We start from the raw sequence: 14,253 nt of genomic DNA, 5'->3' as shown, positions 1-14,253 counted from the left end.
GGATAGTTTGCTAGAAATGCAAACTTAGGTATTTATAGAACAAGGATGTTTGGACATCAATGAATTTCCAAAACCGAAAATATTCTCAAGATATGCAATGAATGGAAAAAATCGGTTTTCCTAATTCCAATAAATGCTTGTCAAATATTTCCGAAATCCCTCAATAGAAAATCTCCAATTAGTAAATGCACATTACTAATTTTTTTTTCTATATCTAATTAATGCATATAAAATCAAAAACCTTAATTAAAAGATTCTTAATTTGTTTTGGCACAGGATCACCTTGAGTACCAAGGAATATCTTTGAACAATAAATGATATGAGTTACTGCTCATGTTCAAAGTTTTCACTGCAAATCTTTATTTCATATTTACATGGATTTGCTTTCTTGGAATCGGTTATACCACACTTCCAAACAAGTTTAGAATTGGTTTGCCTGTATTCCAAGAATATTATGTTATTGTTTATACCAAATCACAATGGTTAGTTGTGATCGGTCCTTCCAAGTCACATACATGGGTTCAGGTCGGTTATACCAATCACTAGGATCGGTTATACCTAAATATGGTACCTACATGTGGACTGTCACACCAGTTACCAGGACCGGTTACACCAATTACAAGGATCGATTCCATGTACACATGGTATCTACTTGTGACCGGTCACACCAGTTACCAGGACCGGTTACACCAATTACAGGGATCGATCACAAAACTCTTGTGACCGGTCACACCAATTACAAGGATCGGTCACACCAATTACAAGGATCGATCATACCATCACATGGTGATTACTTAAGAACGATTACACCAATTACCAGGACCGGTCATAGCAAATCATAAGTCTAGGCATTGTGATCGGTTATACCAAGATACATAACCTGAGTTAAGATCGGTTCTACCAACTCACACATATTGGTCATCCAAAGATAAACAACGAATAACAAGACCAATAATCCTATTGATTTCCCTTTCGATTCATAAAACAAGTTTATGGATGTACTTCCTTTGAAAAAATGTAAAGCATTATTTTCTAGGATGAAATCTTCACCATAACCCATACACATAATCTTAACAATATATACAAGACTATGTCGATGTCATATCTACAAAGTTCAAAAGATAGGCATTATACTTCGTAGTCTAATTCATTAATACTACGATTATACTATTATGATCATGTCACATCACTAGAGTATAATATACAATATATATAGTATATACAGCTTCGCAGTTATATTTTCAATATGCACGACTTGAAAGATACGTTGGGAATGAAACAAGTTCAAGTCAGTATTTTTTAGACAAGTTCAAGCCAGTATTACTAACCTCAAACGGAAGGATGATGTCGTCGTTGTAGTTCGTTACTTCTTCGTATTCTCCAGGTCTTCAGAGTAATAATTGTATGTCTCAACATTCCTAGACTTTCTAGTCTAACCTAAACGAAGTTGACTCTAGTATTTAATCAAGCGACTCTAGATGAGTTTTGATACTAAAATATGACAACCAAACTTGACATACCAACACTTGGTGAGTTCAACCGAGTTATGCTCTAATACTTGGGATGTTGTAGGCCAAGATGTGGTTTCTCTAGTGCAGAATTTCTTCATTGTAGGGAAATTTCCAAATCAAATAAATGAAACATATCAAGTTTTGATACCTAAGCAAGAGTATGTGATCAATCCAGAAAACTTAATCCAATAAGTTTGTGTAATATCATTTATTAGATTATCACCAAATTGATGGCTTTGCCAAAAATAATAGACGACAATTGCCAAAATCAGAGAGGACCAATTTTCGAAAATAAGAGACGACCAATTGCCGAAAAATAAGAGATGGACAATTGACAAAATCAGAGACATCCAATAGCGGAAAATAAAAGATGGCCAATTGCCAAAATCAGAGATGACCAATTGCCGAAAATAAGAGATGACCAGTTGCCAAAATCAGAGACGGCCAATTTCCGAAAATAAAAGATTGCCAATTGCCAAAATCGGAGACGGCCAATTGCCGAAATAAGAAATGGCCAGTTGCAAAAATCGGAGACGGCCAATTGCCGAAATAAGAAATGGTCAGTTGCAAAAACCAGAGATAGTCAATTGCCGAAAATAAAAGATGAACAATTGCCAAAATCAGAGATGGCCAATTGCCGAAAATAATAAACAACCAATTTCCAGAAATACAGAGTTGCAATCATCTTCGAATGATGGTATGAACTTCCAAAACAGCAACTAACACTTTCAGATGATATGAACAACCTTGTAGAGTTGTGATGAACCGCGTAGCGGCGGCTGCTTACGTACCCTCTTCGTTGCTCAAAGGAATCAAGCACGACCGTAGTTCGTCAATTTCCAGAAAGTAACATGCTCAAGATGCTTCTGCCCAAGTTAATATATCCATGGAAAGTGGCTTTTTTTTCCAGGCAGAAAAATTGATGACAACATTATTATAGCTCATGAGGAGGTAGATTATATGAAGCAGACAAAGGTCTATCCTGGATTTATAGAAGTTAAGCTTGATGTGTCAACAACGTTCGATATGATGGAGCGGAATTATCTTGAACAAGTCATGCTTAAACTAGGATTCTCTTCAAAATTGTGCAATTTGGTTCTTAAATGCGAGCACGGACAGATCCAAATGGTTGAAGGTTATGAGTAATTGAAGTTTGAATTTTTTGAAACCAAATAGGGTTAGCAAGAGTTCTATCAATTTCTAGTTTTAACATTTTTGTTCTGTTTCCTTCTGTTTGACCATGTGATTGGAGATCCTGTAAATGGGATATCAACTAGACCATATTGATCCAAAGTATCAAGCACAAATTTATATGAAGAAGCAATGTATGTTGTGAAACTTTGCTTATCTGAGTTGTGGAGGATCAGATTTAAACTCCAATAATAACCCAAAGATTGTTAATATATTGAGCCAAATTCTTGATGTATATAAATACCTAAATCTATTACAGAGTGGATTCGAGGAAGTAAATCCGATAAATTAATTCGTTTGGATATACATTTATAACGATAGAGAAAAAAGGATCCCACTGTGACAAGCATTTTGGATTTTAAACATGGAAAATGATTGTGCATGCCCCAACAAAAATCAGCACATGCAGTATTTCTAAAGATTACTATGTGTTTTTACTCGAGATCGATGATTGTGCACACCAAATGAACAAGATGTGTTTACAAATCCAATACAAGATAAGATACTTAGTACTCTATATTTACAAATATAAAAAGTAGCACATTAGTCACATATATCACATTATATATATATATAGTATGTAATAATCCTTCCGTTTCATAGAACTATTTATTTATAAATTTTATTTCAGAAAACTTGATACTTATCATTAAATAAGCCTCCATTTATAACCTTTTGATTAATTATCGTTATTAAATTTTAGTAGAAGATATATGTATAACTTGATGGTCATATTTATATTCGTTATGTAGGTGGTTTAAAATGCTCAACGATGTAAATTTTACAGATATTGAGTGATGGTGTGAAAGGTATCTTATTTCTAAATTTTACTAAAACAACCCGTCTTTCCTTGATTCCTTACAAATTGTGCAAACTTGAAAAATCTCAAATTTTATGAAACGAATTGAGTATTTACTAGGGTAATTGTCCCCGGTGCAATAAAAAAACTAAACTCAAATTACTAAATATCCAGCCATATAAGATCTATGTTGAGGCAAAGTGTGTTAAAAATCAAAGGAAAAAATTAAGAACATACCTTCCACAATGCATAGTAAGTAGTATCATGTTCTACAATTATAAATAAAGATGCAAACATGGAAGCTTCTTTTGAAGACTTTCAGCGGGCGCATCTCTTTCTTGACATGCAATCCCTAACATAACATACGGCTCAAAAATACTACTATTATCTTCCAAATCCAGTCTCCAATACGGGTTCTAAAGTAATTTTCTTTTTTTTTTATGTAGCCATTGTTGATCTCACAGATATTGTGAAAAATACAACATGGTATTACTTCTAAAGTAAGAAGATGTGTTTCTTTTTTTAAAGCTACATCGACTTTACTCTTGGAAATGCCTCTCTTGCTACTGATTTAATCTCGTAGAGTTGAGTATCAAATGTTTCTTGTGTTACACGTGTAATCAACTAAGATTTTATCCACTGATGAAAACTTTTGTTCCCAAAAAATCCAAACACCTTGTAAAGACTCATTAACCAAGCAGTACAAAAGAATTCTCATATACATGGTAATCAGGTAAGGAACTAGGTGCACCGATGGAAAAAAACCATGAACACCCCTTTGTGAAACACTTTAAATTTTTTTCCTTTCTTCGGTTGTAGTTATAAGATACAAAAAAATTTATTTTAATCAAGAATTAGACTTGAAAAACTTTGACTAAAAGATACAAATTCCTGAAAAATATATCCTTTTTGGATCTCATAGTATGTCATATAAAATAATATCACCTTTAATGTTTTTGTAACTAGATGATTAAATTGGTATACATATGAATGGTCGATCTTAGTTGAGTGATCGTTAAAATTGATATAAGAACTTTTTTCAATTTAAAAGGTATTGGTTGGTTTTAGTATAACCATTTCGATGTATACTAAAATTTAAGAGAGGATTTTTTCAATTCTCCCCCCGTTGAGAAACTAAGTAATGGTGACTTAGTAAACCACTTCTTCATTTGTATATTTTACACTTGTCTTGATTAATCTCTTAAAGGTAGGATCGAATTATATGAACTTAAAATCTTTCACATTTTACGGTATATTTCTATGACAAAAGGGAGATGTCATTAGTAGTATACTACCTCACATGTAAGACTTGCGCGGAGGCATTTTTATATGATAAGAAGGTAATATGTGCCCGATAACGACGTATGTAGCAAAAATAAATAATTTCAGGGGGAACATACTGAATTATAGAGTAATATATTACTCACATTCTTGTGTAGATACTATTATGATAAACAATTATGCAAATTGAGGTCAGCCTCGTTGGGGTAAAAAAGAACTATTATCACTATGATAATAATACTTAGTTACGTGATGCATGTCGTAAATGTAACAAAGTACTTAAGATATTTCCCACAATACTGATCAGTAAAAAGCGACAGAGAACTATGTCATTGAGATATTATTTATATTAATAAAACTGTAATAAAAGAAAATACTAAGAAGGGGTTGGTTGATTAACTAAAAAAATAAAAATAAGAAGAAGAGATGATTTGGGACTCCTTAGCCGTTACCAAATGTTCACTTAACCAACACACATATCTATATTTCGTCAGAACCATTCGTCACCAACCGTAGAATAATAACTGCTTAGTTTTATCCCTCAAACTCCTTTTATCAATGAATACAGATGTTCTCCAATACTAGATTATATTCGCCTGAATCACCAAGTAGTACTCATTCAATATGTAACCCAACCGAATATTCTAGGCTTTATAAATTTAGAATGATCACATTAGTTAAAATCTTAACTCAAGGTCCATTTTCTAGTATTGTGTTTACTCATTGCTCTAAAGAATCCCTCTGCAAGGTCTCATGATTTCCATTTTGCTATATCGTTGTTTGACTATTACACTTATCACCCAATTTTATACTAATGATAGAATATTTAAAACTCCAAATAAACTTGTGTAACCAATTAAAGATTTACCTCAGAACATTAGATTTATCAATAATCAACAAAATATTATCTATTCATATTACAAATAAGAGGAAGAATAATAACAATGATGGTTTCCAACTAAAAGGGTAAATCTTAGATTTAAGATGTAGGAGATGTAATATAATAGGTAAGAAGTGGTCTTATTTGAGCCTTGGATGTCTTCTTATATAACAGTAAATGCTTGGCCCTCATACCCTCTCTTTCTAGGTTTGGAAACCCATCGGGACCAAGTTTCTTCAACTAGAAGTCAAAAACATGTCAAAACTCACGCAAGACATTTTTACATCCGTTACGGTCCTTCACCACGTCCCCGAATACTTTAAAGACCTAAAATAACTTAGATTCTTTGTCTAAAAAACTCCGCGAGTCATCATGGTCCATCTCACGACCCTAACGTCTCTACACACCAAAATTTGGTTAAATTCTATGCCCAAAAAAGTCCTAAAGTCATCATGGTCGAAGTTTATGACCTTGAAGACTTTTATTCTCGATATTCATGTTTCTTATGTCTCACTATATTGTTTATATCTTCTCCTCCCGATCTTGGAATGATCTCATTTCTTTTGCTTTAGCTTTGTCTATTTGTTAAAATATATCTTTTTTTTTTGGTTTGTTATTTTGTTTTCGACATTCTTTAAAAAAAAAATTGAGAGATTTAGAGAAAGAATATACAAGGGGCCACCAGAGGTAGCAATAAAAAATGGAAAACTAATTTACATCAACTAAAAAAACATCCCAAGCTTTCACGTTTGACATCTATTTTTTTTCTTGATCTAATTTTAAAAATGTGCCTATTTTTGAAGGTGCAAGCATTTCTTTCTCTCCATAAAACCCAAAAAATAGTCACTAGTATTAGATTCCGTACCACCTTATTACCATCCTGAAAACCATAATACCAATATTTTCCGAGGTCATAATAATTAGACTTGTGGAAGTTCCACAAGAAGGTTGTAGGATTTGCCTTACTCCAGACCTTATATGCGATGCAATATAAGAAAAGATTATCAAAAGCCTCATTTGAATTACACATAATGCAACACTTATCAAGCATAATACCCTTATGATTTAGCATATCCAAAGTGTTTAACTTATCATGAATAATACACAAATTTTCGAGTTCCATACGAAACTAAGAGGAAAATCAGACACACCATCAGCCTCAATAAATTTAGCATATACAATTTTGATGAAGAACTCCATTGTTTCCTAAGGAACATCTTCTAGTGTATGGATATCCAATTAGAAGAAACTGCACCAAACTTCTCAGCAATAATCTTATACCACATATGGTTTTTCTCAATCGCACATCTCTAACACCACTTATCTAGTAAAGCAATTTTCATTTGTTTGAAATTTAACACTCTAAGACCACCTTTGTCTTTTGATGCACAAACCATTTTCAATTTTACCAAGTGAGATATTTTTGAACCATGTTTATGCTCCCAAAAAGGTATCTAATTTTTTTTCTTCAAATAGATGAATAATAGATGATGGAGATTTGAACAAGGAGCAGTAATACATTTGCAAAGAAGAAATATTACATTTCAACATAGTAAGCCCCTTAAAAACTAAGCACTGATTCTATTGAGATTGTTTGTTATCAAAACTTAGCCAGGATAGGTTTCCAGATGGCTTCATAATTGACTTTAGAACCTATTCGCATACCCAGGTAAATGAATGGTAATTGTCAGTCATGCAGCCAAGCACCACAAACCAAGTATGCAAATTAGGACAATTACCCATAGGGATTAGTCTGGTTTACATTATGTTGATCTTCAAATCTGAATGAATTCAAAACACTTCAAAGAAGACAACAAGTTTTGTATTTCTTCTCTTGAATCATCAAGTAAAAATAATATCATCTTCATAATGGAAGAATTTAATCACAATCCCATTCTACATATTTGAAAATTCCACTAAAAAAAACTATATTGGGCTGATCTGTACAGTTACCTGGAGAAAGTCATCATATATTATTTGAGGAAACAACCTAAAAGTATATAATCTTTTTTGAATCAAATTTTATTTAACGACTTTATGTGTCTTACCTGTCCATGTTCATGTTCTTTTAAGTTTAAAATTATGTGTGTTTTTTTTAGAAAGAAGAAGAAGAGATTATCTATTGTATATATATACAACTTGTTATATTAGACTTTTGAGATGGCATGAATGGTACTCCTGCATCATTTCCTCAATCGTTCTATCCGCAAAGCATCACATAGGTAGGTTAGATCAATGAATAGACACTATGCAAAAGAAAGCAAAATAAATCATCTAGTTAAGCTCATTTTTCAACCGCTACATAAATATTTTATGCAATGGTGGACTTAGAAGGGTAAAGTGAGGTTTGTTGACCCCGCTCAATTTGTGTCGAAGGGTAATAGTTAGTGGTAACTGGTAAGTGATAAGGTGCCCCACTTACACTTGCATAGTTTTCCTACTTTTACCTAGTCAAATAAATTTATGGGTCCCATATTAACCTTATACATGGGCAGAAGCCAAGCCAGACTTAAGTCCAGATACATGAATTGTTAAGCCCACCCTATACAATATTTTTAGTTCTGCCATATACATTATGCTTTCCAAGAGTCTTTTCATATAGAAAACAAAGATGGAATGCTTCTGCTTGTCAGTTTTTGGTGTTACGGAGATCAATTATTCTATTTATATATAGATACTGAAAAGACCCCTGACTCAAAGTCGCAATGCTTTGAACAAATGTATTTCACATGATGCAATCAAGTAGAGCATCTCTTCGTTGGATTCAATCAACCAACATAACAATTAACCAACGGATCTGTTCCCTTACTATTCTCTGTAATATTTTATTCATACATTTGTTTGAATAATAACTGCTTTCAGGTTGTTATTTGTAAACCACTGCAATGTAATACAAACATAACTCAAATAGAAAACATTATCTAGTATTGTACAAAGATTAACGAATGTCTTTGTCATTTTTCAGCAAATACTTATACTTACATTTGCATGTAATTTATGGAGGGCGTTGTTTAAGTGAGACACAATTAATCGTGACTTCTATAAGGTTTCAAATTCCACGGAAAATACATGAATTAATCATGACTGCAACAGGGGTTATTAAATTCGAAGAAAATTACATGAATTGTTCCACTCTGCAGGAAAAATACAAAATTGTCATGTGCATTATTTTTTGAAAACATGACTTGTCTTGACTACAAATCATGAGTGCTTTGTTCCCATTTTTTTTCTTATCAGTAACTGAGATTATCATTAATGGGAGTTTTTTCTGTAGAAAAAATTAATTGGGCTATACCTATAGCTTTACTAATAATGAATGTGAGTTATCTTACTCTTGAATATAAACCATCAATCTTCACACTATGGTCCACACAGACTACACCCCAAGGACACATCATATCAATACCGTTTTGAGTTAATCTCTGTTATCATTCGATGATCGTAACAATCTAATATCTAATAACAATAGTAGTAAATATTTTCTGAAAAAAAAATTGGAACTTAACAATTTCACAAAGAATAAAACTTTTCTATGACAATGCTTGAATGATGCCTTATCCACTTACTATAAATTCTCCAGATTTGTCTAAAACTTTAATCAAGGTTGTACCTTTTGTTGCACTTCAGGAAAATGAATCAGTGAAACATCTATTCGTTTATATATATTGTCATTATACTAAAACTATTTGGATGTCATCATCATCCATCTTTTATGAATGTTCATCGTAGTTTTGCCGATCTTTACAAGATTTGGTCCTCTTAAAAGTACTTAATTGTAGTGATCTACACTACAAATGAGTAATCAAAATCCAATTCTACATGATCTACACTTTAGAAATGAAAAACAAACCTTAAAAAGGGAACAATACAATTATGTTCATTGATTAGATTCACGATTACAGAAAGACGCTAAATAGGGATTGTCCAACGACATGTGCCAAACATACGATATTCCAAAAACAACCAATACCAAAGGTTTCCAACAAGATGGGTGACCATGACTAAGTAATCCATAACTAGACAAGAGACATAATATCAACCATATGCATCGAAAGTGCAACTACAAAATGCTAGTTCATATGGAAATAATTATGTAATAGGGTGCTTCCGGAAAAAAAACAATAACAAAGCTTCACAGTATTTCTTGCAAACCAAAGACATATAAAATTCTTCCCTAACATAAGCAATATAAATCAATAAAGATGACAGAAGATAATCGGGAATGGTTAGAAGCAAACAAGCTAAAAAATATTAGAAAAATAATAACGATTTTAAGGAAATAAACATATTATTGTTTTTTTTTTGTGAATGAATATCTTATTAGTCCAACATCGAAGACTTCTTAAGTTGTTTTAAGAGACTACATAAACTTTTTGGTCCCACATTGGAGAGTTTCTACTTCTTTAGTTGTATTATAAGATTATATAAACAAGTTTTTCTCAACTTATTGAGACATCCAAGGAAAAGAGTTTCTCTATATTTTTTAAAGAGACCTAAAGAACAATGTTTTTATTGTTTTTATTAAGCTTTTGAGATCCTTGAAGGTTTTTTCTAAATTTCAAAACTCAAATTGAGCATCTAATACATATGCTAGAAGTAGGTGTAGTATGGTGTTTTATTGTGGAGGCATTCGTTCCCTGAAGGCTATAGCATTACTCTTTGGTGTAGTTGTGCGCTAATGTTTTAAGGCCAGCGTGTTAAACACGTGACTCACTCTGTTTTTTCAAAGTTTTTCCATGTTGAGGAGAAGCGGAAATTTGGAGATATCATGCATTGCGTAAAGTCACTTCCATTACAAAAGCGCTAAGTATCAACAACTTTTATTTATTTGATTTTCTCATTTATGATTATTGCACTCAAACATCAAAACCTCTTAAATATCACATTTATCTAACTTTAGCTTTGCTTTAATTAGTTGAAATAATGTAGGTACAAATAGTATATGTATATTTCAAGGATCCGTAGCAAGACCTAGCAGAACGATTACAGTAGAAGAAGCAGAAGCATCAGTTGTTTGTCAGGCATCCACATAGGAAAATGAAAAGGCCATCACAAACTTCTATAATGATTACCGGAAAATCATTTTAATTATCAAGGGAAACAAACTTTCATGAGTTTGTAATGCATTTCGCTTCTTAGGGAAACCAAAAAAGTGATTCAACAATGTAAGAACGTTTTAAGTTTAAGTTTACTCCAATATCTATGAAAAATGTATCTAACGTTGTTGCAAAAGAGAAAAACAAAACAAAAACTTATTTGTTTATTTTGAATAGGGAATCAAGCACAGACATAATATTCTAGTGGATAAATCTAATATTAGGCTGGTAGAAATAACTCCCTCACATTCATATCTTTAGTCCACTTGATTCAAGAAACTATAGTAACCTTTTGTTTGTACTAATTATTTAATGTATACTTGATTTGGAAAACAAATGAAAATAAAAAAATATTGTGAGTATTGCGGAAACAAGTAGTTTCTGGAATTGGAGTTGTCGCAAGTTTGATACGAAGTTTTCGTGAAAAAAACAACCTTGATTATCAATGTCCTCACATTCTATGCTCAATCAATTTCTAACTAGAGAAGAATTCATTTGAGAAATTATATAATTATTCGAGTTTAATTTCTACCCCTACTTAACTTTTGTTTTGTCGGAAGAATAGTTTCTTTGAACAAAACAACTTAAAACAACTCTTCAAATATACTCTAAAATAAAAGAAAAGAAAAAAGAAACTTTAGTTGACTGCATGCTATGAATTGAATGAGATTGAGTGAACCTATAAAGAAGAAGGGAAAAGAAAACTGCTCAATTTGATAATATTATTTTTAGCAGGTAAAAATTCTACTCACACGATGCTCAATCGTTTTTTTATCTAGCATCATTACAACTAGCCATTTTACAATATGTACGTCCTTTAATCAATATAGTTAATTTAGGTAGAGGAGGTTAAACATATTGTTTGTCATTTTGGCCTCAATAAATCTGCAGGTCCAGAAGGGTTTACTATGGAGTTCTTTAAACATGCTTGGGAAGTTATTAAGTTTGATTAAATGAAGATAATAAAAGAGTTTAAGAATTCAAGTTCTCTGAATTGGAGACGTAATTGTACCAATCTCACTCTTATTCCTAAGTGCAATGGAGCAGTTTCATCATATAATTTTAGACCAATAAGCTTGATTGGTAGAACTTACAAGATTATATCCAAGTTATTAGCTGAAAGATTGAAGATTGTCCTTCCTTCAATTATTTATGATTATCAAGGTGCTTTTGTCCATGGTAGACAAATCAATGATGTTATTCTTATTGCAACATAGCTTACTGATTCTAGAATTAGAGAAGATAAGTCGGGTATCATTTGTAAAGTGGACTTTGAAAAGACATTTGATAATGTCATTTGGGATTGTATAGATATCACTATTTCCAGTTTTGGTTTTAAGTGGAGGAGTTGGATTAAATGGTGTATTTTTCAAGCAAGGTTTTCTGTTTTGCTCAAAGGGAAAGCTACTAGAATGTTTAGAAGTCAGAAAGGAATAAGGCAAGGTGACCATTTATCCCCTTTCCTTTCCATTTTAGTAGCTGAGGTTCTCTTAATTTTGCTCAAGAAGGCTGCAACTGATGATCTTATTAGGGGTTTCAAAGTCTCAATTGATGCCTCAATGATTAACCATTTACAATTTGTTGATGACTTGATCATTTTTTTTTTGGATGACAGTGAGTCTCAGGTGAGAAAATTGAAACATATTTTGATTGCTTTTGAATCTATATCTGGTCTCAAAGTTAATTACAGGAAAAGTGTAGTGGTGGGCATTGGTAATATGCACAATGGAGAAAGTTGTGCTGAAACTTTTGGTTGTGATATTGTAAGTCTTCCTATCAATTATCTTGGTATCCTTTTGGGAAGTAAATCCAAATGTAGGGATGCACGGGAGGTTATTATTTAGAGATTCAATCAAAAACTTTCATCTTGGAAAAGATCTTACCTTTCTAAAGGAGGTAGGCTCATTATGATTCAAAGTGTATTATCAAGTTTACCCATTTATTTCCTTTCTCTCTTTCAAATGCCATCTTCCCTGGCTAAAGAACAAGAAAAAATTATGAGGAACTTCTTATGGGGTTCATCTTTGAATACAAAGAAGAGAAGCTGGGTTTCATGGTCCAGAGTTTTGTTACCTAAAGCTAGAGGAGGTTTAGGTATAAAAAAAAGTTGAAAATTGTTAATACAACTCTTCATTCTAAATGGATTTGGAGATATGGATCTGAAAAGAATGTTCCTTGGAGAAGGATTATTCATCAGAAATTTGGTGGAAATTTTAAGGATCTTTTTCCTAATGCTAGTAAGGTTTCTGTTGGTCACAGTTTATGTGCTGGTATCTTAAAATCTAGAGATTTGGTGTCTGCAAATTCTAATCTGACAGTGTAGAATGGTTTTAGTGTTCTTTTCTAGTCAAATACTTGGATTGGAAATCACTCACTTAAAGCTCTTTTCCCTGATCTTTTCAAATTATCTAGGGGAAAAGGTTGTTGTATAAGTGATATGGTTTCTAACGATGCTTGGGACTCGAAATTCAGAAGAAATCTTAGTGAAAATGAATTGGGCTCGGTTGTGCAACTTCTTTCTCTGATTGGTTCTCCATCAAACCTTTTATCATAGGGTGATGATCAAAAACAACAGCTGGATGGTAAAGATTTTTAGTTTCTTCGGTCTGTACTACTTATGGAACAGATGGTTTCTTGGTTTTTCCTCACAAAAAAATCTGGAATCTAAGAATTCATTTGAAAGTGTCTTTCCTTGTATGGACACTTTGTTGCAATGGTGCACCTACTATAGATGTGCTTTTCAGAGCGGGTAAGGTTCAATATTCTCCATCATGTCTCTTGTGTGCTAACATGATCGAAACAAACTCTCATCTTTTCATTCACTGCAATTTCACTAGAAAGATTTGGGACTACTCTTTGAGTAGCTATGGGATTCAGGGTGCTTTCCCGGAGAATGTGAAAGCTGTGATTTGAGAATGGAGTATTTCTAAGGAAAAATCAAGGAAGAAAAGTATTTGGACTATGCTTCCATTCGCAGTTTGGTGGAATATTCGGAATGAAAGAAAATACTAGAGTCTTTTCGAACATAAAAAGAAGTGCCAAGCAACTTATTGTGGCTATCAAATGCACAATTTACCGATGGGCTATGCATACTAGTTTTTTTAATGGATTCTCATTATCCACTTTGATTTGTAATTGGGATGCTGTTATGCATTGCCCCTAGTTGGGTTTTTTTTTTCCTTTTGTACTTGTCACTTCTAGTGACTTCCTCTCTTGATATAATTTGCCCTTTTCATATAGGTAGAACTTTTATTTATCAAATATTTCTGCAAATATCATTACTATCGATCATAAAATGGTTGATTGTGATTCTGCTACATCAAAAATTCTCGAACAACGTGAATAAATTCTTTTATATCTAGCTTTTGTTTTTGAAGGATGATCTTCATATGAAAGGGTGCATGAAGGTGTGAATCGGAAACATGGATTATGTGCGAATTTGCATAGGCATCGCATAGGAAAGAATAATTAGTGGTGGGGAAGACCACTGTTCGA

The sequence above is a fragment of the Papaver somniferum genome, chromosome 9 (assembly GCF_003573695.1).
Source record: "Papaver somniferum cultivar HN1 chromosome 9, ASM357369v1, whole genome shotgun sequence".
NCBI classification, from domain to species: domain Eukaryota; kingdom Viridiplantae; phylum Streptophyta; class Magnoliopsida; order Ranunculales; family Papaveraceae; genus Papaver; species Papaver somniferum.
This window is presented reverse-complemented; position numbering follows the sequence as displayed.